This window comes from Lissotriton helveticus, chromosome 1_1 (genome assembly GCF_964261635.1).
Source record: "Lissotriton helveticus chromosome 1_1, aLisHel1.1, whole genome shotgun sequence".
Taxonomy (NCBI): Eukaryota; Metazoa; Chordata; class Amphibia; order Caudata; family Salamandridae; genus Lissotriton; species Lissotriton helveticus.
The window spans coordinates 1,363,245,972-1,363,273,670 of NC_136057.1; the positions used below are offsets into that span (position 1 = coordinate 1,363,245,972).

Below are 27,699 nucleotides of genomic sequence, written 5' to 3' on the forward strand. Positions count from 1 at the left end.
CGAAATGCTCGAGGACTAGAAGTCCCAGAATGCTGTTGGTATGTTAATCAGCTGGAATCACCAATGGACCAGCCACCAATAAAAGCAAGGAAACGAAGAGAGCAATCTTTGCGCCTTTTTCTTTCACAAGAAGCAGCCTCTGAAAGAGAGACATATAAAAAGCAGCCTTTGAAAAAGAGGTTTTCCTCGAAACGCGTCAGGCTTTATAATCCATAATATTGCAGCAGGCTGATTCTGAAGTCCCGGATGGGAGGCAAACCGAGTGTGCACCTCTAAGCTTGTGGGCGTTTTTGTGGAATCATTTACACTCGGCAGCCCTGCCGAGAGAGGAGGCACCATCTCGAGAACTAAGGAGAGGCTGTAATCGGGAACTTTTCCTAGTTATTTCAGCACGGCGAGCCACCGTTTTAACCTGCTCAAGGACATTAAACTAAAATGTGCAACCAGAAACTAAGGCGCTTGGGACCCACTAAGGGGAAGAACGAAATGCTCGAGGACTAGAAGTCCCAGAATGCTGTTGGTATGTTAATCAGCTGGAATCACCAATGGACCAGCCACCAATAAAAGCAAGGAAACGAAGAGAGCAATCTTTGCGCCTTTTTCTTTCACATGAAGCAGCCTCTGAAAGAGAGACATATAAAAAGCAGCCTTTGAAAAAGAGGTTTTCCTCGAAACGCGTCAGGCTTTATAATCCATAATATTGCAGCAGGCTGATTCTGAAGTCCCGGATGGGAGGCAAACCGAGTGTGCTCCTCTAAGCTTGTGGGCGTTTTTGTGGAATCATTTACACTCGGCAGCCCTGCCGAGAGAGGAGGCACCATCTCGTGAACTAAAGAGAGGCTGTAATGGGGAACTTTTCCTAGTTATTTCAGCACGGCGAGCCACCGTTTTAACCTGCTCAAGGACATTAAACTAAAATGTGCCACCAGAAACTAAGGCGCTTGGGACCCACTAAGGGGAAGAACGAAATGCTCGAGGACTAGAAGTCCCAGAATGCTGTTGGTATGTTAATCAGCTAGAATCACCAATGGACCAGCCACCAATAAAAGCAAGGAAACGAAGAGAGCAATCTTTGCGCCTTTTTCTTTCACATGAAGCAGCCTCTGAAAGAGAGACATATAAAAAGCAGCCTTTGAAAAAGAGGTTTTCCTCGATACGCGTCAGGCTTTATAATCCATAATATTGCAGCAGGCTGATTCTGAAGTCCCGGATGGGAGGCAAACCGAGTGTGCTCCTCTAAGCTTGTGGGCGTTTTTGTGGAATCATTTACACTCGGCAGCCCTGCCGAGAGAGGAGGCACCATCTCGTGAACTAAGGAGAGGCTGTAATCGGGAACTTTTCCTAGTTATTTCAGCACGGCGAGCCACCGTTCTAACCTGCTCAAGGACATTAAACTAAAATGTGCAACCAGAAACTAAGGCGCTTGGGACCCACTAAGGGGAAGAACGAAATGCTCGAGGACTAGAAGTCCCAGAATGCTGTTGGTATGTTAATCAGCTGGAATCACCAATGGACCAGCCACCAATAAAAGCAAGGAAACGAAGAGAGCAATCTTTGCGCCTTTTTCTTTCACATGAAGCAGCCTCTTAAAGAGAGACATATAAAAAGCAGCCTTTGAAAAAGAGGTTTTCCTCGAAACGCGTCAGGCTTTATAATCCATAATATTGCAGCAGGCTGATTCTGAAGTCCCGGATGGGAGGCAAACCGAGTGTGCTCCTCTAAGCTTGTGGGCGTTTTTGTGGAATCATTTACACTCGGCAGCCCTGCCGAGAGAGGAGGCACCATCTCGTGAACTAAGGAGAGGCTGTAATCGGGAACTTTTCCTAGTTATTTCAGCACGGCGAGCCACCGTTCTAACCTGCTCAAGGACATTAAACTAAAATGTGCAACCAGAAACTAAGGCGCTTGGGACCCACTAAGGGGAAGAACGAAATGCTCGAGGACTAGAAGTCCCAGAATGCTGTTGGTATGTTAATCAGCTGGAATCACCAATGGACCAGCCACCAATAAAAGCAAGGAAACGAAGAGAGCAATCTTTGCGCCTTTTTCTTTCACATGAAGCAGCCTCTGAAAGAGAGACATATAAAAAGCAGCCTTTGAAAAAGAGGTTTTCCTCGAAACGCGTCAGGCTTTATAATCCATAATATTGCAGCAGGCTGATTCTGAAGTCCCGGATGGGAGGCAAACCGAGTGTGCTCCTCTAAGCTTGTGGGCGTTTTTGTGGAATCATATATATATATATATATATACATTAAAAGAAGAGTCCTGACCGCCAAACGTAGCGGTTTTCAGCAGGCGTAGACCTCCACTCCAGAATTCGATGTTTAGTACAATATCAAACACCAAAGAAGCCACATCACTAGTTCCAGTGCCAGCAATCCATATTTATTTCGACAAAGTGCAAGAGCGAGTGCCCTCCCTACATATACACCAATCTTCTGCATTGTATACTCAACACTTGGAGACTACTACTTGACACTGGTTTAGAATTTCCTTTATGACACAAAGGAAAGTTTCAATTCTATTAAGAAAGCGGAGGCGAGGATCATGCTCTACTCTCTTTATTTCCAATCACCAGCAGTATACAAATTTAACAGAAAAAACTTGCTTTCCCATGGAACACCGCGAAAGGTCAATCATAGAGGTCAATCAATAGGCAGCTGCACACGTCCTGAAGGGTCTGGGGCTGCTGGGATACCTCCTCTTTCTTGAATGTGATCATCCGGCCTTCGTCGAAATCAGATAGTCCGTTTTAGCAGGCTCGGATCCTACAAGAAGCCAAAGGATACAGGGATGAATCGTAACTTAACACCAAAGCTTACAGAAGGAACATAGCACATAAGGAAGATTATAATATTAGGAAACAACCACATGCCAAGTTGAAGTGCAAACTACTGTCTGATTAAATACAACACTTTACGAGAGGATAAACACTGACTCATACTTATACCATACGGAGTGCTGATCTATGGCCGAGGGTGGGTGAGGATTGAATCCTCTGGAAACTCTGGGTGGGAATAATCCTTGCCTCCGTGCCCTTCATAGAATTGGAACTTTGAATTGTGTCTACTAGGACATTTTTCATTCTATGGCAGGACCGGAGGTGAGGATTATGCCCATTAAAGCTTGTCCACCACCAGGGAAACAATGTTCTCGACTGGTATGAAATAGAAGCTTTTAAACATGGAGTCTGAGGACCAATCTGTGGCATTGATAATATCTTCAAGGCGTGCCCCAAGAAAAAAGGCCTTGAAGTCCATTGCTCCTCTGACCAAGTGAGCACTGAAGTGCGAAATGCCAATGCCTGCTTCCTGCATAACCCATCTGATCCATCTTACTATGGTGGGAGAAGAGACAGTCTTGAAAAGGTTTCCTAAGAGATATCAGTAACTGGTTCTCTCCAATGGGGCGATGTTCGTCCGTCATACTCTCATGAGCCTTCAGGCAATGCACAACACACAGTTTAGGGTGCCTATCAAAAGCTGGGCATGTGATCACCCTGGAGTCCGACTTCGTGCGCCGGGAAATATGGAAGGTGACCCCTGGAGGAGTAAAAACACGACCGGGAAGGTCCAGGGCTCTCACATCAGTGACTCTCCGACAAGAGACCAGGCATAGAAGCATGGCCAACTTCACCGATAGCTCCTTGCGGGATAGGTACTTATACGGTTGCCAGGACTTAAAAAGAGATAACACTTTGTTGACATCCCACAACTTAGAATATTTAGTCAGAGGAGGCAGGGATAAGCAAATGCCTCTCATCAGTTTGCAGACAAACGGATGTTTGCCTATCGTGTTACCCTTACCGGGTCATGGCCCGCTGAGATTGACTATAAGAATTAATCATGCAGTATGCCAAACCCTCTGAAGCCAGAGAGGCTAGGAAGTTCAAAATGTGGACCACCTCGCACCCCACGGGATCCTCATTCCCCCCAAGGCACCAACCCACCCATCTGGACCAAGCTGATCTGTATCGATTGTTTGTGCCATCTGCCCATGCTGCTGCCAGGATGTTTGAGTTTCTCCTGATATGCCCCAGAGTCTGCAACGTTTCTGGAAATCTGCCGGGCCATCTGACTCTGCAGGATCAGGGGATGAGGCTCCCCCTGGGGATCGTGGAGAATCATCCGATCTCGGGGTAGAAGAATCGGAGAATCCCAGGAAAGGTCCGGAAGAACTGGAAACCATACTTGCGATCTCCAATAAGGCGTGATCAACTCCACCTTAACTTGCTGCCTGCGGACCTGAGCTGGGAGGTGCACCATCATGGCGAATGGAGGAAAGGCGTAACCCACCTTCGTCAACCAGTCCTGAAGGAAGGCGTCCGTGGCGGCCGCCAGAGGGTCCGGCTTCCAACTGAAAAACATGGGAAGCTGGTGATCCATGCAAGAGGTGAAAAGATCCACTGGGAGGGGCCCAAAAGGGTGTGCAACCTCTGGAAAATCCAGGTTCCAGTTGCCAGGGTGCCAAAAAGTCGACGGGAGTCCTGTTGTTTCCAAGGGAGATCTCTGAGTCGAAAGAAATGCTGCAGGCTCAGTCAAGGCGGTTTCCTGAGGGTGACCACCGGCAAGAGAGGTAAGTTGGTTTGCTGGGGGATCCCTGGACACCATTGGTTGGGCCACCCATGCCATGGGGTGTCGGGGGGTCTTTGGGCATCGGGTTTCCTTACCAGCTCCAGTCGCGGAGTGGGGGGCCCCTCAGGTTGAGGCTGCAGACGTCGGGTAGAAGGTCGAGGCAGGCCGAGATCACCTGATCCCAGGTCAGGCTCGCTGGGGAGACCTCCTTATGGTGTTGGGCCACTCGAACTCGGGCCGTGGGCGTCGGGTGCAGAGTGGTGCAGAACAATAGATTCGGCCGAATCCGCTGTCTGTGTTGGAGTTTTTGGTTGGACCAAATCCACTGCTCATAGGAGACAGAGTCTGTTTGGTGAAGACAGGGCAGGTCCTCCGGGTTCTGGATGGCTGTTGGCTGCTGGACACCCCAGGGATTCGCTTGTAGCAGGTCAAAGTTGGGACAGGCCAGTAGGGCAGGGGCCAAAGCAGTTGTCGTCCTCTTCTTTCTCTTTCATCACAGCTCTTCGGTCCTTTATAGGTCTCGCCTACATAGCGTGCATGCGCTGCATAGGAGACCTTTAGCCGTTGTTTGCTCTTTTTGGAAGCACATACTCGTGCTTGTGGCGGCATACACCTTGCGGGAGCGCGCAGGAGCGCGCCACAAGCACAAGTATGTGCTTCCAAAAAGAGCAAACACAGCTGCTGCTTCGCGTGCGCATAACGCCGATTTTTTTCTACAACTGGCTGTCTTTTAGTTTGGGAAAGATATAGGCTTCCGACAATGCCTGCGTAGGTATCCCTTAATAACGAATTGAGGATATAAATGGAAGACAGTATAGTTATTGAGCCTTTTAATCAACGTCTGTTTTCATGCACATTTTCTTTCATTATTGAATACATTTCCTTTTAAAGCTATTGGATGTGATTGTGTTGCGATTTTTTGTTTCTCCTTTTCCTTCATATGTACTTCAAAATATTTAACTTTCTCAGTTGAGTTCTTTGTTGTTCAATTCGAAAAACCTCGAAATAAAACAAAGTATGTGGTCACGTAAACCACACTACACTTCAGTCAACTGTCATATTCATTATTGTGTTGACTGCTGATCTCCTACTGTGGTCCCGCGTAACACCTACATTTTTCTCCTATGTACAGTTTAATTCAAATCGAACTTTTTGGTACCTTTGCAGCGGTTGAGTTTGAGGGGAAAACAAAAACAGTTTTCACAAAGCCAGTGTTCACAAGCGCGAATGGGTACATCCAGGCTACGCCACAACATGCCCGGACCTTCTTTTTTTAAAGAGACTCACCTTTTGCTGTGATTGGCTGATGCTTTTGGTTACATTGCAAGAAAGTCGGAGGAACAAAGACAACATCTACTTTGAAGTCGGAGAAAGAAGAGTAAACACCAAGCTCCCTAGAAGACAGAGCTTTACATTTGACGTCCCCACGGAATGCATAGCAAGTGTGACAAGATAAGAACACAATTTAAAGGCCTGTTTACAGAAATCATGTACTGGTTGAAAAATACAGTAAATAGAGTTTGGGCAACGATAGGGCCAAACTCAAGCTGGACAGCCTAAAACAAATCGAGCCAGCAAATAGAAACCAAGCAAACGCGAGTTACAAACCACAAAGCCAATGGTAAGCAATGGTCGGAATGCATAACCAGGAAAGCTTTCTGAATGTCCCCAAGATGTTGTTAGCGCAACTGTCTAGTAAGCTTTGACCTAAAAGGGAGGCAAAATAAGCAGCCAAGAACAAGAGATCAAGAATATGTCTTAAAAGCAAAAGAAATAAGCATCTAAATATCAACCGATCTCAACTTGTAGACTATTCAACATGCCAATGATTTTTGCTGATGCTGTGCAGCATCAGCAAAACAAATGCACAATGACCTGGCTGCTGCTGCCAGTCATTTCATCCTGTTGGAGCATGCATGCGTTATGGCCTTTGTGGGCATGTGCCACCAGTCATGCATGTCACACAATTGTCAACATCCCATATGGAGAATATCGACGAGCTAGAACCAACTGTAGCTCAGAAGCAGAATATACCAAAAATTCGGGGGAAATAACTGAGAGATTACTGCAGAGAGGAAATAAACCACAACAACTCCGGAAAGCACAGAACCGACTAGCACAAACAGACCGCAAAACTGTGCTTCAGTCTAACCGTCTAACAAACCAGAAACCAATCATTCGGTTCCTAACTGAATACAATAAAGGACAACAATATGTATGTAAAATACTCAAAAAACACTGGAATCTCCTAACAGAAAACCCAACCGTAAAAGATGCACTGCAAGAATACCCTCAAATTAGTTTCTCCAGGAGCAAGAATCTCAAGGAGACCCTTTGCCCATCTTTATTTGAACCAAGACAACAACCCTCGACTTTTCTGCAAAAACCACTTGGGTTCTACACATGTTCCCATTGCTCCATACAATCAATGGTCATTTCCTCAAAATACGAGACTTCATCAATTGTGAAAGCTCTAACGTGATCTACCTTATCACCTGTCCTTCTGATAAACACTATATAGGCAGCACAACCAGGCCACTCAAGGTTCGCATTCAAGAACACTACCGTAATATTCACAAAACGGACATCATGATAAGACAACCCCTGGTTGAACACTTTGAAACTCATCATCAACACCAACGAAGATTCACTTTCATCGGCCTCAGAAAATTGAAACAACACAAAAGAGGTGGAAATCCGGACACAGACTACGTATGGAAGAAAGTGCCCTCATCTTTCGTCTCAAAACCGAGGCGAAGGGACTTAACAAAGAACATGAGGCATCACTGGCTTTGAGACTTTAAAATGCTGTGAATTAATGAATGTCCTTAATATATCAATCATGATAATGAAGGATAGGTCTTATACCTATACAAACTAACATATCACTCAATTTATAGGTTAGGTAACATTATTGGCCCATAAATATAAAGTTATCTTCTGTCCTTCTCTGATACTCTTAAAAATATTCTATGCAGGTGGACGATTCAGACTAGGGAATTCAAGCTGACATATATCATCAGGGCTTGATTATATAAGCATTATCTCTTAATTCCCCTCTTCTGAGTTAATCGGACGATTTCTTTACTTAACAGTCTACTCACCAACCGAGTTATCTCTCTTGGCTTGGGTAAACAATTACCCTCTGAATAGCCATACACCGATTGTCTGGGAGTACTTCCAAGTCAGGTTATCTCTCCTGCATCAGGAGCATTACATACCGTGCACCCTGTAGATCCGGGTCTCTTGTCTCTGCCGTAATAGACAAACTCTTGTCTTTTAATCAAACTCATAGGGATCACAAACAATGCCAGGCTGAGCCCTAGCTGTTCTCTATTTTGCAACAAAGGTTGAATATCTCTGTAGATAATGAAATCCCTAATCACAATATCTGCATGACATTTTTCCCTGACTACGATCGGCGAATGTTAGTATATAAAGTCTTCTGCATATATATGCAATTATACCCGTTCAAAAATGGCGGCTGCCTAGTTCGCTATTGCTTGTGTACTACACCTCCAACATAGATAGTCAGGACAGATAGATGATCCCCTGGGCCAGAAGTGGCCTGGGAGGCAGGCCATGCTGCCCCCCTCCCATGTGAAAAATATATATATATTTAAAGTAAAGGCCGCCCCAGGGGGTGGGGTCCCAGGGGCCAGAAGTGGCCTGAGGAGGGGGGCCCTGCGGCCCCCCTTCAAAGAAATACTTTTTTTTAAAGAAGAAACGACTGGTCCCCGGGGCGAAATTAGGCTCGGGAGGGTGGCCACTCGGCCCCCTTCCCAATTTTTTTGAAAAATAATTAAACAAGCATTGGCATAGCCAATAGGTTTGGCTTTTTGGGCCCTTATAAGTGTTTAGCCATGCAACAGTTGATGTTGTTGCACCGAAGGTATGCGGCAGCCCGAGGCCTCGCAGGGGCCATCAAGAGGGCGGCACCCTAGACACAGAGGGCGTACCCCGCCCCTCGCTGGTATCTTTTCCTCCCCCGGGCAGGAGGTGTCCCGAGGGGAGTGAGGAGGAGCTAAGTGGGCACGTCCGGTGCGGCAGGCAGGGCGAGGGGTACTTAAGCCCCCCTCGCCATCTTTTCTGCCTCTTTGCCGCACCGGACTCCTCGTGGTGACTTTGTCGTGGGTACACACATTTTGCTCCACGGGTCTCCTTTGTGGTGCCGCGTCGCGCCGTTTGTCGAGCTGTGTCGGTGTTTGTACGGTGAGTCCAGGTTACTGGGGCGCTCCCAGCGTCAATTGGTGGCTCACGGGTTACGGTGGTGCACAGCGAGGTAAGGTGTTGAGCCTTGGATACTTGCCCCGCCGGACACGCCTCGTGTCCTGGGTCTGGCGTCGGTGTTTTAATGAGTCCCGGGGCATGGCTGTGGGGGCATAGTAACCTTTGTTGCAGACTTGTGTATCCCTGTGGGTTATGGAATTTGCCTTGTGGTAGGTCAGCAAAGCGTCTGAGCATGATCGTCCTCGTTGCTCTCCTTGTGTGCTTCGAAGGTGGAGGACAAAGCACGTATTGCCGTCGCGCCTTCAGATTTAGGGCATTGTGTTTTAGGGCTGACATGATTCCTTTTGTATCCGTCTGTTCCAGAAGATAAGTCGTTAATTTGTTCTTGCCGGGCTACCTGTGGATTTGTCGTGGGTAGGAGCTTTGGTAGTAGTTGTGTCCCGGCAGGAGTTACATTGGGGCTTATCAGTCATGTTGAGGTTTAAGCTAGGAGCGAAGTTTTCACCACCCCTGAGTTAAGTGGACCGGTTCATTTAGGGCCGGGACCAAGAGAGATTTTGATGACGCCCGAGTTTATGGAATCCGGGCCGTGTTCGAAGCAGCATTTATCGCATTTATAGGCTGAGGTGCCCACTAATGCATAGCATTAATTAGTAGTTTAGGTGGGGCGCTCGTACCTGGCGGTCGCTGGTTTCCCTTGCCCAACCCCCTCTGTAGGCCTCCTTCCGTGGCCGGCCGCTCGTGTCATGGACCTGGTCTATTCCAGTTGCTCAAATACCGGCAGAGGCACGATGCCGGTGTCACTGGGCATACACCTTTTGTCCGTGTTCGACAGTATAGTGAATTGCGCGGGTCTGTCGGTTCTACAATGGTCACCTTATAGGTACTCCAAGATCAGCGTCCAAATCCATTGGTCAAGTTACGCCTTTTAGTCTAACCGCCGTGACCCTAGCTCGCCCTGGCAGTAGGGGTTAGGCAAGTTTCAGGGGGCTTTATTCGCAGCCTTCTTGTGTGCAGCTTTTCGGGGTCCCCGCTCAACCGCCGTGACCCTAGCTCGCCCTGGCAGTAGGGGTTAGGCAAGTTTCAGGGGGCTTTATTCGCAGCCTGCCTGTGTGCAGCTTTTCGGGGTCCCCGCTCCCCCCCCTTCCTGGGGTCTGAGACGGTGCCGTCGGGTCGGGACAGCTTCCCCCCCCCTCTCAGCCGGGTCTCGTGGGCAGGCCTTGGGTCCCTGGCACCCCCCTTGCTGGGACCGGTTTTGCGGAGAGCTGGGGGCGGGGTTTTGCGGAGGGGTGGCATCTCGCCTGCGCTGATGTCTCCCGGAGCCAGGGAGCAACTCGGATGTCCCCGGCGCTTTCCTCGGTGCGCCTTCTGCCCCTGCACTTTGTCCCGGGCCGTCGAGCAGGCCTGGCAGTGTGGCCCAGCGAGGGGTGGAGGCCGGAGGAAGGGTCTCCCTGAGCGGTGTGGTCATCCGTGCGGCAAGGTTTTTCGATTAGGCTCTCCGCTTTTCGCTACGGCTTGGTGCTCCCTCGGCTGGAAGCACAGACATTGCATTCTATTGTGGTGCCTCCGGTTAACATCACTAGCTACCCCTCAGCCGTTTATTTATAGTTTTATGTATGCCTTTATATAGCGCGGACTTTACCTGAAGGCGTCAGAGCGCTTTACAATAGGAACAGTAACGTCACAGGAGGAGAAATTTACAATGGAATAAATTGCAAAGCTGTGTCACAAGTGAAGAGTGGCGTGTGTATGTTACACAAGAGTACCAAGCACAGGCGGGTGTTAGAGCGCTGCATAGGAGAACCAGTTCATTTAATACAAGCCATGTTTACTGCTTCCCTCTTGCTGCCGGGCAGGAGCTGCAGCCACGTTTATTTAATTGTGTTTTATATAGCGCAAACATTGCCCGTAGGTGTCAAAGCGCATCACATAGAACCAGTTGCATTCAGTGACTTTGGTCTACATAATTCGAGAATAGATAGAAACAGCCAGACTTGCTTAGGAACAGGAGGCGAGTGGAAGCGTTTCTACTTACACAAACTATGCCCTGCTATTGTGGTTTGTGTACACCTTACATAGCTAACCTAGTTGCAGGTAGATAAGTGACATACGTGGGCAAATGTTTCAGGGTATAGCTAACTTGCCATTACAAGTGGATATGTGACTTATGGGCAAGTTACATATGCTTCTTTGTACATGTAGAGGTATAAGTGCATTACATGTCAGAAAGTTTCCACTAGAACTAATTTCGTAAGCTGTGGTGGACGCAAGCACTATGTGTTTCAAAATAGCAGTTGAAAAGTCGTCGTAGTTGCATGACACGTTCCACACTATTGACCATGGCGCTGGAGGTAGGCATGTGTTTGCCTCACCCTACCCTTACGAGTAGGTACTTTGCACATTCTAGTTTTCGTACCTGACAAGCAGTTTTGGCCTTGGTGGCGTGGGGGGCATTGCTGGCCCCACCGCATTGCTGAGAATTTGTATTGGCATCAAGGGGGGCAGGGCGCTGGGGTACCTCCCGAACTCACCATTCAATATTTGCGCAGCGCATGGTTGCGGCTGAGTGATCTTTTATCAGCACACTGCCACTCATTAAGCCATTAGTCGGGACTTATAGGTATGACACTTGTGCAGCAATTCTGGCGGGGTGTCCTCTGGGCGTCTATGCTAGCGTTTTCAATATTACCAGCCCATGTTTGCGGCTGTAATGTCAGAGATTCCACAAGCATGCGGCACGCTAGGCTAGCCCCCAGTTTTGTCATTATTGTCGCTGCATCTTCTTGTATTTTAGTCGTTGCCGCAGCAGTTAACGACAGGCGTCAGGCGCGTTCTTTGAACAGAACGGTTATTTGGGAGCACCATTGAACACCTTCTTATAGCATACGCTACGTTACATGGAACATAGTGACATGCACGACCAAATATTACAAGCAGGAGGTAAAGTGCTTTTCAGAAGGAGATAGTGACATGTGGGCAGGTTCTAGAGTCAAAGTACAAATAGAGGTACGAGGCTGCATTACAGGCAGACTGTCTTTCACAGCACTAGCAGTGGTCGCATTTGTGCAAGTCCGGGAAGCATACAGTGTAAGAGACAGCAAACTGGTTCCCAAGTTTAGCAGGCTCCTTGCTATACTATCTCAGGCATGTGTATGTAGGGCATGGTATAGCATAAGCACTGCAAATTCATGCCTGCCAGTCTTCACCAGATTCAGGCATGCCCATGCCACACTCGCTGGCGGAGGGCTAGCTATTTTGCGGCTGCAAGCGATCCGGGGAATAGTTGGTTTCACACCTAGGGTCACTTGGGCAGCAGGTCCTGGGAGCCTCTAACTAGGGCAAGATAAGAGATGACCGCCCGGCAGTTCTTGGGGCATGTCCTTTTGACAGGTACTAGAGGGTAGTACGTGTATACAGTTGGCTATTTTCCTTAGCATAGGTACTAGCGGGCTATGGGTTGCAGCCCTGTTAGGGCTTGTAGGAGTGCTATGCCACGATGTACTGCCTGTCTATTTGTGTTCAAGCTTTGCATGGCTAGGCTCTGCTATTGTCTTCCCCGTCATGTTGCTGGGGTTTAATGCCGGGGCACAATAAATTGCACAAGTACACCATTCATGAATAGAAGCCCACCTGTGCCATTTAGGGGGAGGGGGCCCTTCCTTTTCCCCGCCTAGCGTTGCGGGGTACCCACTTGTCTCTTGATAACTTTTAACCTCACTGGGTGAGAAAGCCTGCCCGAACTTACTTATGTGCGGCAGGGCCCGTCACTGCTATTCCAGCAGTAAGTGCACCGGCACTCTAGTTTCAGGTTGGTGGCTCCTGGTGCGTGGAACAGTCTTTCAATTTCAGGCATAACACTGTCTGGCTTGTAGGACAGGGGGTCCCCCTTGCCAGCCGTTGGCTTTATTTGGCTAGATATGTCTGTGCAGTCTTGTTGCCACCCTCTGAGCGCATGGGAGCGTTCGAGGAACTTTTTAGGTATGGAGTACTGACCGGTAATCGAGCCTCTGTCGTGTGGGGGGCAGTGATGGCCCTGCCTGTTGCCCTTCATGAATAGTAGTCAGGGTGGCCCGTACTCAGCTGCACCCTTTCCTGGGCTTTGAGATCTCCTCCCTGACCGAATTTGTCAGCTGGTCTACATAGGCTTGCACAGCGTAGGAGCCCTTGAATCCACGGCATCTTTGAGGCAGCTAAATTACAAAGAGACTAACGAGATAAGCGGCATCCCTGTACTCCAGGTATCACGCTCTGCATTGTTTTAACATGTCTTTCTCTCTGTTATGTTAGTTGGAGAGGCCGGCTAACGGCAGCTAACATGCTGGTGTGGGCTTCCGCTGCCGGGTCCCCCTGGGGATCGACAAGGCTCCCTAGGGTAATTCCCATGTAAATACTACCTAGGGCGGACAGGCTCCCTAGAAATTTAGAAGTTGCGTTCATTCTTAAGCTGATTGTGATGGGCACAATTCGGTCCTCTAAGCTGTGGTATGGCGGAGGCTAGAATTGCGAGGTGAATAGTGTGCAATTTTAAGCCTAATTTTCCTATAGACTACGAAGTAAGAAAGCAATGGCATCCGAACGACAAAGACCAGCATCAGCCTGTCAACTGCCATTCTGTAATGTGCTGCAAAATATGAAAAATCTTTCATATAGTTATGTAATTTCCTTCGTTTTCCAACCATAACTTATTTAGTTATCAGAGAGATGGACAGGTCTGGGTGGAGGCTCGTTCCTGATGATGGTGATCTGACAGTTAATCCATGGAGTAGCTGGGACAGCGAGCCCTGTAGCTTACCCCACAGCTTTTCCTTCTTTCATTTCGTTCTGAAGTGCTCTGACAGTTGTGTTTATGTGTATTCAGGACATAAATAGCACTAGGATGATGATGCTTTGGGAGAGGTGTCTCTGTACCTGCCGGAAATGTCATATTTTGGCAGAGTTGTGCGCGTGTGGCGGATGTCCCGTCTAGGGCGCATGGGCAGAGCTCAGTTTATGGGCGCCTCAACTGAGGTTCAGTCAGCGGTTAGCAATCCGTGTAGTGCCCGTACTGTACAAGTAGCCTGACCTCTGGCGTGTGGGGAGCGTACGAGCTCTTGAAACCACGGCACATTATGCAATAAGGTACAAAGAGTTTAATGTGGAAAGCGGCACTCAGTACTCCAGGATACACGCTCTGCATTGTCTTCATATTTCAGAAGATGTGTTCATTCTTAAACTTTAGTGATGGGCACAATTCGGTTCGCCATGCAGTGGTAAGGCTGAAGGCCAGAAGTGCGAGGTGAACAGTGTGCAAGTGAGCCTATTATCTCATGGACTAAGGAGTATGAAAGCAATGTCATCCTAACGATAAAGACCAGCTCCAGTCTGTCAACTTGCCTTTTTGAATGTGCTGCAGAAATAAGAATATTTTCTTTCTGAAAGTCAGGTTATTTACCTCTTTTTCCATCTTTATACTTATGAGAGATGGAGTGTCATGTATTCCTATAGGTTCTGAACCGATCCCCCTATTCCTGACCCTATTCTGGTTAAACTAACCAACAAGTTAACTAGCAGTCAGCCCATGAGGCAAGGAAAACCCCCATGATGCAGATACCGTTATCTGACGCAGTCACACTACGGCACAGGAACGTGTTATCTGATTAGGTCATAACGCTTGCGATCTAATTAGACAAGCGATATTCCTCCAGCCCCTGATAAGGCATACGGAGTTCTCATAACAAATCAAACCTATGACAACCTGCAAAACCGTGCGGCCATTGTTTTGATTTCACCGAGAACTTCAGCAAAAGAATGTGCTAACGAGCAAGTCGTATGACATCTTTATTGACGTATCTATGTCCATCCTTACGTCAATCTCGGCACCTTAAAGGTATAAATATTACCGATCTTGCCCTATGCAAACACACGCGTGGTGACGAGACGGAGCAGCCATACTTGCCGAAGCCCAGAGCAGAGCAGAGCAGACCCCGCTGGCAACAGCCCCGCCTTTCTGACGCGCTGAGAACGAGACGCGCTGCTTTCTCCTGCCGAGAATCCAGCACCGGCGCTTCCGGGTAGCCCTCGCAGGCAGCCTGGAATATCGAGAGCAGAGAAAGAGATACCATTCCTCATTCATCCTAACTTCCAGGTACAGAACTGAATAACCCCTCACAGAGAATTCTTTAGTTATTCACTTGGCAAAAACAAACTTAACTTAAACTGTAACTTTCTATTCCCGCCCACGTATTAGGCTTAGGTCAGGTACACGGGGTAGGCGTATTTAGAAACACCAGTTGAGTACGTTTAGTCAAATGTATATATGTATGTAAATCTATTTTAATCATTTTAAACATCATATGGCTTAGAAACCATATCAATGTTTTTACAGTATTATTTTATACTATTGCTTTTAATGTATGCACTTTACTTAACTATAAGTATTGCAATAATATCGATCCATTTCTCTTGTATGAGAAAAGAGACTGATCAATAAATAACACCTTTTTATTGAACACGCCCGTCTCTTCCTTTTCTCTACATTCTGATGAGACTAAGAATGCACGTATTGACTGAGTAAAATAAATTGCCTTTTGTTCACACGACTCTCGAGATTTACTCTTGATTAGGGGAGAGCAAAGTTGTCATGTTCTATGGTTGTCAGAAACTAAATCCCTTCTTGTCTAATCAGGGAAGTTAAGTCCTACCTGAACATTCGAGAAAGTTTCTAGTGAACTCTGAGCTAAGCTGGCAAACCCAAAACTTTAAGTCTAGTATCGACAGTAGTAGACCTAGTTAACGTCTGGTCTAGGCCATTACTGCTGTAGGTATTATTCCAATGCGCAGAGCCTATTGGGATGATAGGAACTACACTACATGGCGCCCAACGCGTTTGGAAAGGGCGATAAAACTAACGTAAGACATTTAGAGTAACTCAGTCGTGCTTTCTCACTCAGACCCCTTTTCCCATAATACTCCAAAGACGTCTGGAGTGGGTGAAAGGTAATATCCGCCAGACCTCGCAGGAGGGAACTCCTATGTATGGTTCTCGGTATAGTCAACGTTGAAGGATACACTGTTCCAAAATATTGTGCATCTAATCTTTGTTTCCATACGAAACCTGATCTGCAAACAAACATAATAACCTTCAGGACAGTAAAATGTCAGACAATGAAGAAGAAAGAGAGGCAGTTAGATTAGCAGCTGAACTCGCAGCAGCTGATGCTGCAGCACTAGATGCAGACCAGGATATAATACTCATCCCGGTCATCAAAAGGAGATATATAACCCTAAAACTTATAGAAAATGGACTGACACCAAGAGGTGGCACAGTCATATTCGTAATTGAGGCACACGAATATCGGCAGACAGAGGTATACTATTCATGGATAAACTTTCCAGCAGCAAATGCTGTAACAAAGTACTTCCACTATTACAAAATAGAGGAACCTCCTAATGAGTACACTCCTTTCGAGGAGGTGGAAGTACCACTCAAATTTCAAGAGCATTTGCTCTTATTTGATGGCGCCCTAAAACATAATAATCACATCACCAGGCTCGGTCCTTTAGGAAGACCAGGAGCAACGTGGCCGGTCCTAGCCGGATACACACCACATCCAGACATCAATGGGATGTCACAATGTCACAACCTGCTGCACAAAGGCAGTACCCAATTAAGCAAGAAGCTAAAAAATAGGTAAACGAAATACTAGATCAGCTAGAATACCAGGGGGTGATTGAAACTTGCACCTCACAAATGAACAACCCTTTGTTTCCGGTCTCCAAACCAGACAATTCATATCGTCTAGTTTTGGATTACCGACACCTTAACACATGTTGCAAAACTTTTGCAGTGCAAAACTCACATAGTGCTGCACTAATGAATAACATAGTGCGCAAAAGATACAAAACAACCTTAGACATCTCTAATGGATTATTTTGTCAAAACCTAGCACCAGAGAGCAGATATTTAACTGCATTCTCAATAAATGGCACTCAAAAACAATTCTGTCGGTTAGCCCAGGGGTACAAGAACAGCCCGGGGGTATTCTCAGCAAGAGTAACAGAATTACTACAACTATATGATGATGAAGCATTATCTTATGTCGATGACATTTACTTAACAGATGATGACTTGGAGACTCACTTGAAGAGAGTGAACACCATAATACTTGGGTTCGCTGCAGAGGGTTACAAATTCAACTTTAAAAAATCCAGAATTGCCCATCTGACAGTCCTGTTCCTAGGATATGAATTATCAAGTGAAGGCAAAAGCCTGGCAGACAATTTCCTAGAGAAATGTGCCGTACTCCAAGCGCCTAGAACACTAAAAAACCTACAGTCAATTCTAGGCTTCCTAAATTTCGGAAGAACATACATTGCAAATTACGCAGAAAGGGTTAAACCCCTTTATGATCTGATAAAACCAGATTTTAAAAAATCCAATTGGACTCAAATACACACAGAAATTTTGAGATCCTTACAAACAGACATGCTAATTAAAACAAAATTAGAAACACGTGACAATACACGCAATCTTGTGATTCGAGTTATCCCAGGAAGATGCGGATTCACATACCTGACCTCTAATGAGGGAGAAAAGGTACCAATTGCATTCAAATCACACTTGTACACAGAAGCTGAACAGAAATTCAGCAACAAAGAAAAAATTGTTCATGCAGTTCAAACCGCGATAGCTAGAGAAAAAGATCAAGCTGACGGTAGACATATCATAGTCAGAACAGCAGAACCAGCATTTGAGGCATTAATAACACCATGTAATTTGCCAACAACACCATTGAATCCAAAGTGGATACAATGGGTGAATTCAATCACAACGGACAAAGTAGACTACTACTTTGATCCAGAACTAGAGGAATTAAAAAATCTAGATTATGAAAAGACATATCCTCTGCCAATCGACATTCTGCCTCTACGACATTACGCCTGTGTAATTTATACAGACGGACATGCTCAACCCCCCGTTTGGGGAGAACAAGCATACAACCCCACATGTGGGATTACAAAAGAAGTGTGGCGCGGAGGTAAACTAAGACCTCTATTAACAAAAACACACTCAGTTGAAACTAATTCAGAACAACAGACTGAAATAATGGCATTGAAAATGGCGCTAGATAATGCGGATCGCGAATTCCCGACACTTATAGTGTCAGATTCATATTACTGCGTCAAATCATATAACAAGGATTTGCAGACATGGATTCAAAACGGTTACAAAGATGACACATTTGCACCAATAAAGCAGAAACTGCTATGGGAACAAATAGCTCTTTTACAAAAAGAACTACCAAAGACTCACGTGACACACTCACTGAGTCATCAGCGTGATGGCGTTCACGTTGCAGGGAATTCATTGGCTGAGACAGCCACAGCGGCAGCCACTAAATCGGCTCCCGTAGTTCGAAAAAAGCGTACATTAAAATACATTGACGGTGAAACAGTGCTGGCGGTGAAAACGTCATCAAAAGGCGACTGCTCAGCGTTACCGATCAACTATCCACTCAATTATACATACATAATCGATGCAAACTCCGTCCCTTTTGCTCGAATCCCTGGAGTGGGGGATAGAGTGATTCCAAACATGGACAGGAGAAACCTGTTAATCGCAGACGCACATATGGGCGAGGGTCTCAGACACCTCAAACTGAAAGATTCTCTGGAAGAATTACAATCACGGTACTGGTGGCCAGGCATGAGCCTGCGTCACACCATGTTTGTAAAAAACTGCCCAAACTGCAACAGAGATCGCAGTGGGGAGAGAAACAGTTTAATACCTCGTCGTTTTACTCCAGAAAAAATCAAGAATAAAAAGGAAGGCTTGCGATTAACATATACAGGCTAGTTTCCACTTATAATGTAGATTACCAGCACTCGGCTGACGTCCGGACTGTTATACAGAGATTTGCGAGTCTAAATGGCATATACGCTAAGAGCATGCTACGTTTGACCATTGTTTTCACTCTAGCCCTCCAGCCTGAGGGGAAACATGGCCAAATGAGCATAGCCCAGCGGGAATCTTCTCACTTCCTTCCTGAGGGATACGGGATGGTGTAAAGAAAAAACCAAGGCATAAAGCAATCTATAATGGAAAGGATATTAGGTTCGGGAGCTGGGTGGGTCAAACATCTAATAAGTGTCCAACGTAGTCTCAATAACTTGCCAAGAAATTCTCTGAAGGGATTCAGTCCATACGAATTATTATTCGGAACTAGGATGATTATCTCTGACCTTGACAGTCAGACTTCAGTGGTAAAAGAAAAAAGCTTTGATATCAAAGACCGTTTGGCAATTTTGCAGGACTTAAACAAAACAAGAAAAGACCTGAGCAACATAAAGTTGAAACAACAGCCAACAACCACTGAAGAACCACCACCTGTCCCAGCAAGATCTGTCTGGATTCCAAAAGTCGGGGATCTAGTCAGAGAAAAGATCGTGGTAAAGAAGGAATTTGGGCCTTCTTACAGAAAAGCAGTTCCTGTCTTGTCTGTCAACGGGACAAGATCAGTTGTACTACCGCCACTTGCTGGTAAAAAGGAGAACCGAGTTGTATCCATCGACCTGGTAAAACCACAATCATGTGGCCAATAACAAACAGTAGGCCAAGTGGACTCCCAACAAGTAGCAGAACACCAAGGTTTGCTACCAGTACAGAGGTCCTAACAAAGAGGCTCTTCACATTCGAAACGCCTACAGAAGAACAACAAGGACTATACAACAATGCAATAGAACTTAGACCTCTGAAAACCCAAATAAAAACATTTAGCAGAGACACACCAATCTACAATGAAGTACCAATTGAAAATGCAAGAAACAAAAATCCTGAACCAATTGGGACAATTGATAGAACTGCATCAGGCTACTTCATAAACTTCGACGATTCCTCTGAAAGCCTCAGTGAATCAAAGACACAGCCATCATCAAAAACCTTTCAAGATAAAGCTAAAGAACTTTTGAAACAACTAAAAGAAACATATCTGATTTCTCCATGGATTGAATTTTGGGTGGGTTTTGGTGCATTTATCCTCATACTTTGGCTCATCATGATACTAACTTTGGGACGCTTCATTGAGGGAAAATATGCTAAAATGGACACAGCAAGTCAGAAAATCAACTTGATCCTCAAACCACACACATCTTCACACGTCGAGAAAAGAGAACTTTCTTCAGCCAATTTCACAGCCAATCCTATACCTGGTGGGGTAGCATGGGACAACACTGACTATGAAATTTATGGTCCGGTCGAGATCCTGAAATATCCACACCAAATTAAGATCTCCTTGAGTGACTTTGCAAAACCAAACTCATTTGCTGATGATTGGGACTTCGAAAGCATTAATAATATGATGTCTGACTTAGTAATGTCTGCTAAATTTACCAAACATGATTATTTGCAGGGTTCTACAAATTATGATAGTATGTATTGCTATAACCACTATGGTAACCATTTTCTACATAGATCGGCACAGCCTAGAAATGTTTTTAATTATAATCAATGGGAACATTGTGCAACACCTCCAAAAGGGAGCTCAAGAACCGTTTATGACAAATATTCATACTTTTCAGGTTTTAACATAAGCAATGCTGAAACATTTTATTTTAAATTGTCAAACAAGACAGGGATGAAAACCATGATAACCAACACAAAATTGATATATTCAGATTCCTTTTTCGAACAAATGAATACTTTTGGATTTGATTATTGGGACAAAAATGTTGAATTGAAAAGTGTTTGGGGTACAAAAGATTGGCAAGTACAGGGTATAGAAGCTTTGTTTAGAGCCTGCATGATCCCAGAACAAATGATATTTTTAAATGACACTGTTCAACAAACCACCTGTCTTGGCCTAGCCAAAATCAAAGATTTAAATAAACCGTCTATTCCAAAGCCAGCAATGTTTAGCAACACTTCTACAGATGAAGAGATAGACGTAAACCATATATTAAACCAAAACCGAACACATCCTGATTGGAAACAGTGGTTGATCTGGCCCACAGATACTAATAACTGTCAAGACAGATTCCTGAATAGAACACAGGGGTTAAAAATGACCAGGCCAGACCCTAGATATCCTCAAAGACATCACCCAGGCATAATAACAACCTACAGTGTGGGCAAATTATGCCTTCAATGGCTACAAACTTCCACACTGCCTGAAATTAAGCAACACCTTACTTTACTTACTGATGGTGCTGACTTGCGTGATTTCATTATGGGACCACGCAAACAGCGTCAAAAGCGTTTCATAGCAGCCTCTGTATATGCAGCATACAATGAGGCCTGGAAGGTTACTCAAATTGAAACAGCAGAGAGAATACGGGAAATTGACCGTATTAATTTGGAAAAATCACTTTCTGTAGTGGACAATGGGTTAATGACTCTGTCCTCCAGAATTTTTTCTTTGGACAGCATTGTGTCTTCAGCAATCGACATATTATCGCAGGACTTACTGTTATTACAACACGGTCAGTCTCAATTGCGTTCTATTGTACAGCTTGGCTGGACGTTACAAAATCTGCGTTCAGGCTATGTGCCTTGGCGTTTAATCAACACAACGTCACTATTCCAAATCTTTAACCTTACTGATAGACAAATCAGTATGGCACAAAAGGGTGCTGATTATACAATCTTGAGCATTGAAAAACTAGAAAGATTACCAGTGACAATGTCAGAACGACCTGTCAGTGAATGGATAATACATGGGATAATTAATATTCCAATCTCAACCTTCAGGTTTCAATACTGCCAAAAATATATACAGGCTGACATGTACGAGAAATTGGGAAAGGGGTACCTTAAAACAACATGGAACCTGCCCTATTCACATGCATGTGTCAGTAATAAAGGACAGAAAGTGTTTCTTAGTGGCAATAATTGTGCGATGTCACTAAGCGGCACACTTCTGTGTAACGGAATTAGTTTGCATGGAGCCTGTGAAGGGAATTCATACAACCTTTCATGTCACCAGCAAGGCGCACCTGCAACTGAGATAGAACCATTCTTTCAAAGACTCTATAATGGAGTTACATTCTAATTGTAGATCGCAGATGTTGTAGTCTTATGCCCGGGACTCCTTATCTAGTAACTACGACTGCGAAGGTCAAGTGCTGTGGACGCTCATTGTTCCCCAGCTCCTTTCCAGACAGGGAGGCAAGGGCATGGCCCGATTTGAAAATTACTTCTATTCGAATAGATACTTTAAGCAGAATGAAAACAGTGCTTCTTCAGACGCCTACAAGGCTCACGTCATCAAAAGAAACGTATGATCTACAAGTCGCAAGGACGACTGCAGAGATACATACATTATTATCAACTAATTCCCCCGTACATTTCGCGGAAATCCTGAACGAAATCTTAAATATTTCTGATACCAATGGGATCTCAGGGGTATTTAAGACAGTATTTTCAAAGGCATTAACACCATTCAAAGCCATACTGGGTATTTTTCCAGATTTCGTCCATTCGATTTTTGGCGGACTTCCCCTGATCTTGGGACTAATTGCAGGAATCCTATTCTTAGTCCTTATTTTTCGTTTATGGCAACCCATGTCACAGACCAAACTCTCGCGACAATGGAAGAAACAATCCTAGCCATTGGATACCGGGACCGGATATCAAAAATCCTGGGACTCTCCCGGCTTAGAGACCTGAACATGACTTGGTTTCTATCATTTCGACCAATGTGGCAAAGATGTGTTTTACCTGTACTAAGGTGTCTGCTATGCGGAGAAGAATGCGTGTTAGACACCTGTCTGACGCTACAATCAGATGCGCCAATGGATGCAGAAACATTGTTGAGCCCGATAAAGGTTCATGCTTTGTGCTGCCCTCAAAGGCTACCAATCCTGATGACGGCATTCGTGGAAGCTTCACCACTACGACTGAGGGGTAGTGAAGTTCAAGATGAAAGCAGCATCGATCAGGTACGACCTTCTGTCAGCAATGCGAATCAGAATGTCAAAGGAGACAATCATGCGCACGAATGCATGGTTACACCTATTTCCGAGTTAGTGGAACTTTCCCATGAAGCTGTTGACAGTTTTTTCGAAAGCCTAAATGATATGATGTTCTCACCAGAGCAGAAATAGAAACTTTTGAACAAACTCGCACACGGCGTTCCCTGAATTCGGCCTTCAACTTTAAAAATAAAATCACATGAACAATTTCCTCCAGTTCACGGACAGCAATTTTCTAGCAGCCCCAAATTGATTTTTGCATATTTTTCGGGACACTATCTTCTGCTTAAAGTAAGAAACTATTCCTAGAGAACTAATATTTCTATTTTTAGATACTTTATAGACCTTAGCTGCCCGCTGGTATGTTCACATATATTTTATTCTGTGATGAAATGGTCTCGAAACTTTTTTCTGTATTTAAGAAGCCATTTCATGTGTAATTTCTCATATACCAAATAAGCAATAATGTATACAAATGCGTGATTACTTTGGCATTATTATACAGCTTGAGTGCATACAATTTATGTGACTGCAATTTTTCCGTATATTTGAAAATTTCAAAATGCATTTATGTATTTTGGGGTGGTAAGGTATACACACTACTCTATAGTATGTTGTACTATGTTATACTATGCCTAGATTAGTAAATATGTCCATACTTAGCGTGGAGTGGGTGTCATGTATTCCTATAGGTTCTGAACCGATCCCCCTATTCCTGACCCTATTCTGGTTAAACTAACCCAAAAGTTAACTAGCAGTCAGCCCATGAGGCAAGGAAAACCCCCATGATGCAGATACCGTTATCTGACGCAGTCACACTACGGCACAGGAACGTGTTATCTGATTAGGTCATAACGCTTGCGATCTAATTAGACAAGCGATATTCCTCCAGCCCCTGATAAGGCATACGGAGTTCTCATAACAAATCAAACCTATGACAACCTGCAAAACCGTGCGGCCATTGTTTTGATTTCACCGAGAACTTCAGCAAAAGAATGTGCTAAGGAGCAAGTCGTATGACATCTTTATTGACGTATCTATGTCCATCCTTACGTCAATCTCGGCACCTTAAAGGTATAAATATTACCGATCTTGCCCTATGCAAACACACGCGTGGTGACGAGACGGAGCAGCCATACTTGCCGAAGCCCAGAGCAGAGCAGACCCCGCTGGCAACAGCCCCGCCTTTCTGACGCGCTGAGAACGAGACGCGCTGCTTTCTCCTGCCGAGAATCCAGCACCGGCGCTTCCGGGTAGCCCTCGCAGGCAGCCTGGAATATCGAGAGCAGAGAAAGAGATACCATTCCTCATTCATCCTAACTTCCAGGTACAGAACTGAATAACCCCTCACAGAGAATTCTTTAGTTATTCACTTGGCAAAAACAAACTTAACTTAAACTGTAACTTTCTATTCCCGCCCACGTATTAGGCTTAGGTCAGGTACACGGGGTAGGCGTATTTAGAAACACCAGTTGAGTACGTTTAGTCAAATGTATATATGTATGTAAATCTATTTTAATCATTTTAAACATCACATGGCTTAGAAACCATATCAATGTTTTTACAGTATTATTTTATACTATTGCTTTTAATGTATGCACTTTACTTAACTATAAGTATTGCAATAATATCGATCCATTTCTCTTGTATGAGAAAAGAGACTGATCAATAAATAACACCTTTTTATTGAACACGCCCGTCTCTTCCTTTTCTCTACATTCTGATGAGACTAAGAATGCACGTACTGACTGAGTAAAATAAATTGCCTTTTGTTCACACGACTCTCGAGATTTACTCTTGATTAGGGGAGAGCAAAGTTGTCATGTTCTATGGTTGTCAGAAACTAAATCCCTTCTTGTCTAATCAGGGAAGTTAAGTCCTACCTGAACATTCGAGAAAGTTTCTAGTGAACTCTGAGCTAAGCTGGCAAACCCAAAACTTTAAGTCTAGTATCGACAGTAGTAGACCTAGTTAACGTCTGGTCTAGGCCATTACTGCTGTAGGTATTATTCCAATGCGCAGAGCCTATTGGGATGATAGGAACTACACTACAGGAGCAGCTGGGACAGCGGGTCTTTAGCTTACCCTACATGTTTTCTTTCAGTAATATCAAAGTGCTTTCTCTGATAATAGAACTTCCAACAGTATCCCCCTTTTATTGGATGCTCACAATGCACTAATAATCAGTTAGACTTTAAAGTCAAGTACTGGTCTAAGGCTGTACCTCTTGGTTGCTATTGGGATGGCTGTGCGTAAGCAAGTTTTAGCTACAATAGTATAAAAACGTGTTAGTATCCCGTATTAGGGACACTGCTAACTGAGAAAAAGTTAATTGCAAGACTTAAGGACAAAGGTTGCAGGTAGGAAGGAAGCTAAGAAGTGGGGGGCCCGGGCGGCGACGGTTGCCGCCGGCCGGGCTGTGGCGGAGTTACAGGGCGATCCGGAAGCAGAGAGGTGCAGCACGGTACCTCAGCGGGCACATAGGGGTGCCAGAGCCTAAGACCTGGGGCCTCATGGGAGGTTCCGGGAACACGTGTCGGCACCCCAGTAGTCCTTCGGGCGGTTGTGGGCCTGTGCAACCGGGGGTTTGCCTAGCTACGCCCAGCAGGGGGCGTGAGTATAATGTTTACCATAAGGGGCAGCACATGGTGGTTCGCCACGGTGCTGCCTGGCTCATCAGGCGGGCAGGTGGCGAGAATGCGGCCTGCCCTTGGATCGCCCGTAAGATAACCCACTATGATTACATAACGTTGTATGTAATAAACCTGCAGCAGTTTCTTCCCAAATCTAACACTGGTGTCTAGTGTGTTATTTGCGGGATGCATGCGATGTTGTGGGGTGGGGGGTCCTGTCGCCATGATGTGTCTATGCGGCTGCCCGAGGCCACGCAGGGGCCATCAAGAGGGCGGCACCCTAGACACAGAGGGCATCCCCCGCCCTTCGCTGGTATCTTTTCCTCCCCCGGGCAGGAGGTGTCCCGAGGGGAGTGAGGAGGAGCTAAGTGGGCACGTCCGGTGCGGCAGGCAGGGCGAGGGGTACTTAAGCCCCCCTCGCCATCTTTTCTGCCTCTTTGCCGCACCGGACGTGTCGTGGTGACCTCGTCGCGGGGACACACATTTTCCCTCCCGACCTCTCACCCTGTGTGTCAGCTTGAGGGCGACAGTTTGAACGTTTTAACGTTTTCATTTTCGTTGCAGGCGGAGTTACAGGGCGATCCGGAAGCAGAGAGGTGCAGCACGGTACCTCAGCGGGCACATAGGGGTGCCAGAGCCTAAGACCTGGGGCCTCATGGGAGGTTCCGGGAACACGTGTCGGCGCCCCAGTAGTCCTTCGGGCGGTTGTGGGCTTGTGCAACCGGGGGTTTGCCTAGCTACGCCCAGCAAGGGGCGTGAGTATAATGTTTACCATAAGGGGCAGCACATGGTGGTTCGCCACGGTGCTGCCTGGCTCATCAGGCGGGCAGGTGGCGAGAATGCAGCCTGCCCTTGGATCGCCCGTAAGATAACCCACTATGATTACATAACGTTGTATGTAATTAACCTGCAGCAGTTTCTTCCCAAATCTAACACTGGTGTCTAGTGTGTTATTTGCGGGATGCATGCAATGTTGTGGGGTGGGGGGTCCTGTCGCCATGATGTGTCTATTATGCTGGATAACTAAACACTTATAAGGTCCCAAATGCGAGACATATTGGCTATGCCAATGCTTTTTTTTAATGAAAAGGCAACCGCCTGGGGCGGTTAATTCCACGAGTTGAACTGCTTCAGCTGCAGTCTAAGGCATGGAGGGGGTCTCCTGTGGGAGGCGCAGACAGAGCCTTCTTGCCTGGGTGCCGCTGCCTGATCAAACTGTGAACGTGCGCAACTGGTTAATCTGCAAACGTAAAGGGCCCTTGGAAGCCCTATTGGCTTTAATTGATGGCGTCCCTTGAAGCTTTCTGATGACGCATTTATTTTTTGAGAGGTATTATAAGGGAACCACCGGCTAAGCTGTGAAGCATGTGCTTTTAAAATACAATAATTAAAAAGATGCACTATTTACAGTCTAGGTATTACTTAAATCTGCATTTTCGAACCACTTTATCTTAAACCTTTTTGCCCATTTTGTGCTTGCCTATCTTATACTGTGTGTCTGTGCGTGAGGCAAGTTTAAAATAATGATGTACATGTTCACTGTGCTTTCTGTCACAGTCTGCGACCTCTTAGCACAAACAACTGGCACGGGCAATATTTATTTTGATGCCTGATGCATATTAATGTGTAAAATAGCGGAACAGATGTGTGAAACAAGGACAGCTTTCAGAAGGTACAACACTCCTTCCCAAACGTTTCAGAAACACAACCAATTTTTTTGAACGACGAACATTCACAGCCCACCTAGCTTTAATAGATATGAGGTGGGCATTTTTAATTTTTTTATGTAACTAAAGCATCGTGCGGCAGTGCAATGTTATTTAGAGACAGTGTCTTTTCCGATGGAACGACCATTACATTTGCACAGACATACCGTTTTGCAGACAACATTCCCACCGGACACCTTCTACTGGGAGAAGTTCTGTGTGCTTGAAGCCTTTGAGTGAGCCCTGAAGAAGCTCCTGGTCTATCAGTGAGTGAGACACGGCCCGACCAATGGCCACCTTCACACGAGTTCTTTCATCGGCTTTGTTTCAACAAACGTACTACTATGACCAATAACCAAGAGAAGAAATGGACGCTGCACTTTAGGTATTATACTCCGTGGGCCAGGATCTGAATATCTCTCCAGCACAACCCTATATCTACATGTCTCATTTATTCAGCATATCCCAGGTATGAGACACTTCTGGATTACCTGTCTGTACGCACTCCAGGCCCCCGGAAACACCACTTTCCATTAAGAAACTTCTCTGCAGTGTGGAACCTTACACATTTAATGTCAATATGTCTCAATAGGAGGTACTCGGGGAGTT

General features: G+C 45.6%; 1 long non-coding RNA gene across 1 annotated transcript in view; it reads right to left on the reverse strand.

Annotated features, from left to right (window-relative positions):
- Positions 1–2,565: 2,565 nt before the first annotated feature.
- Positions 2,566–27,699, reverse strand: part of LOC144772969 (uncharacterized) — a 99,483-nt gene continuing 74,349 nt past the window's right edge. Inside the window, exon 3 of the long non-coding RNA XR_013599887.1 lies at positions 2,566–2,768. This is a non-coding gene — a long non-coding RNA (uncharacterized LOC144772969). The remainder of the gene's footprint in view (positions 2,769–27,699) is intronic.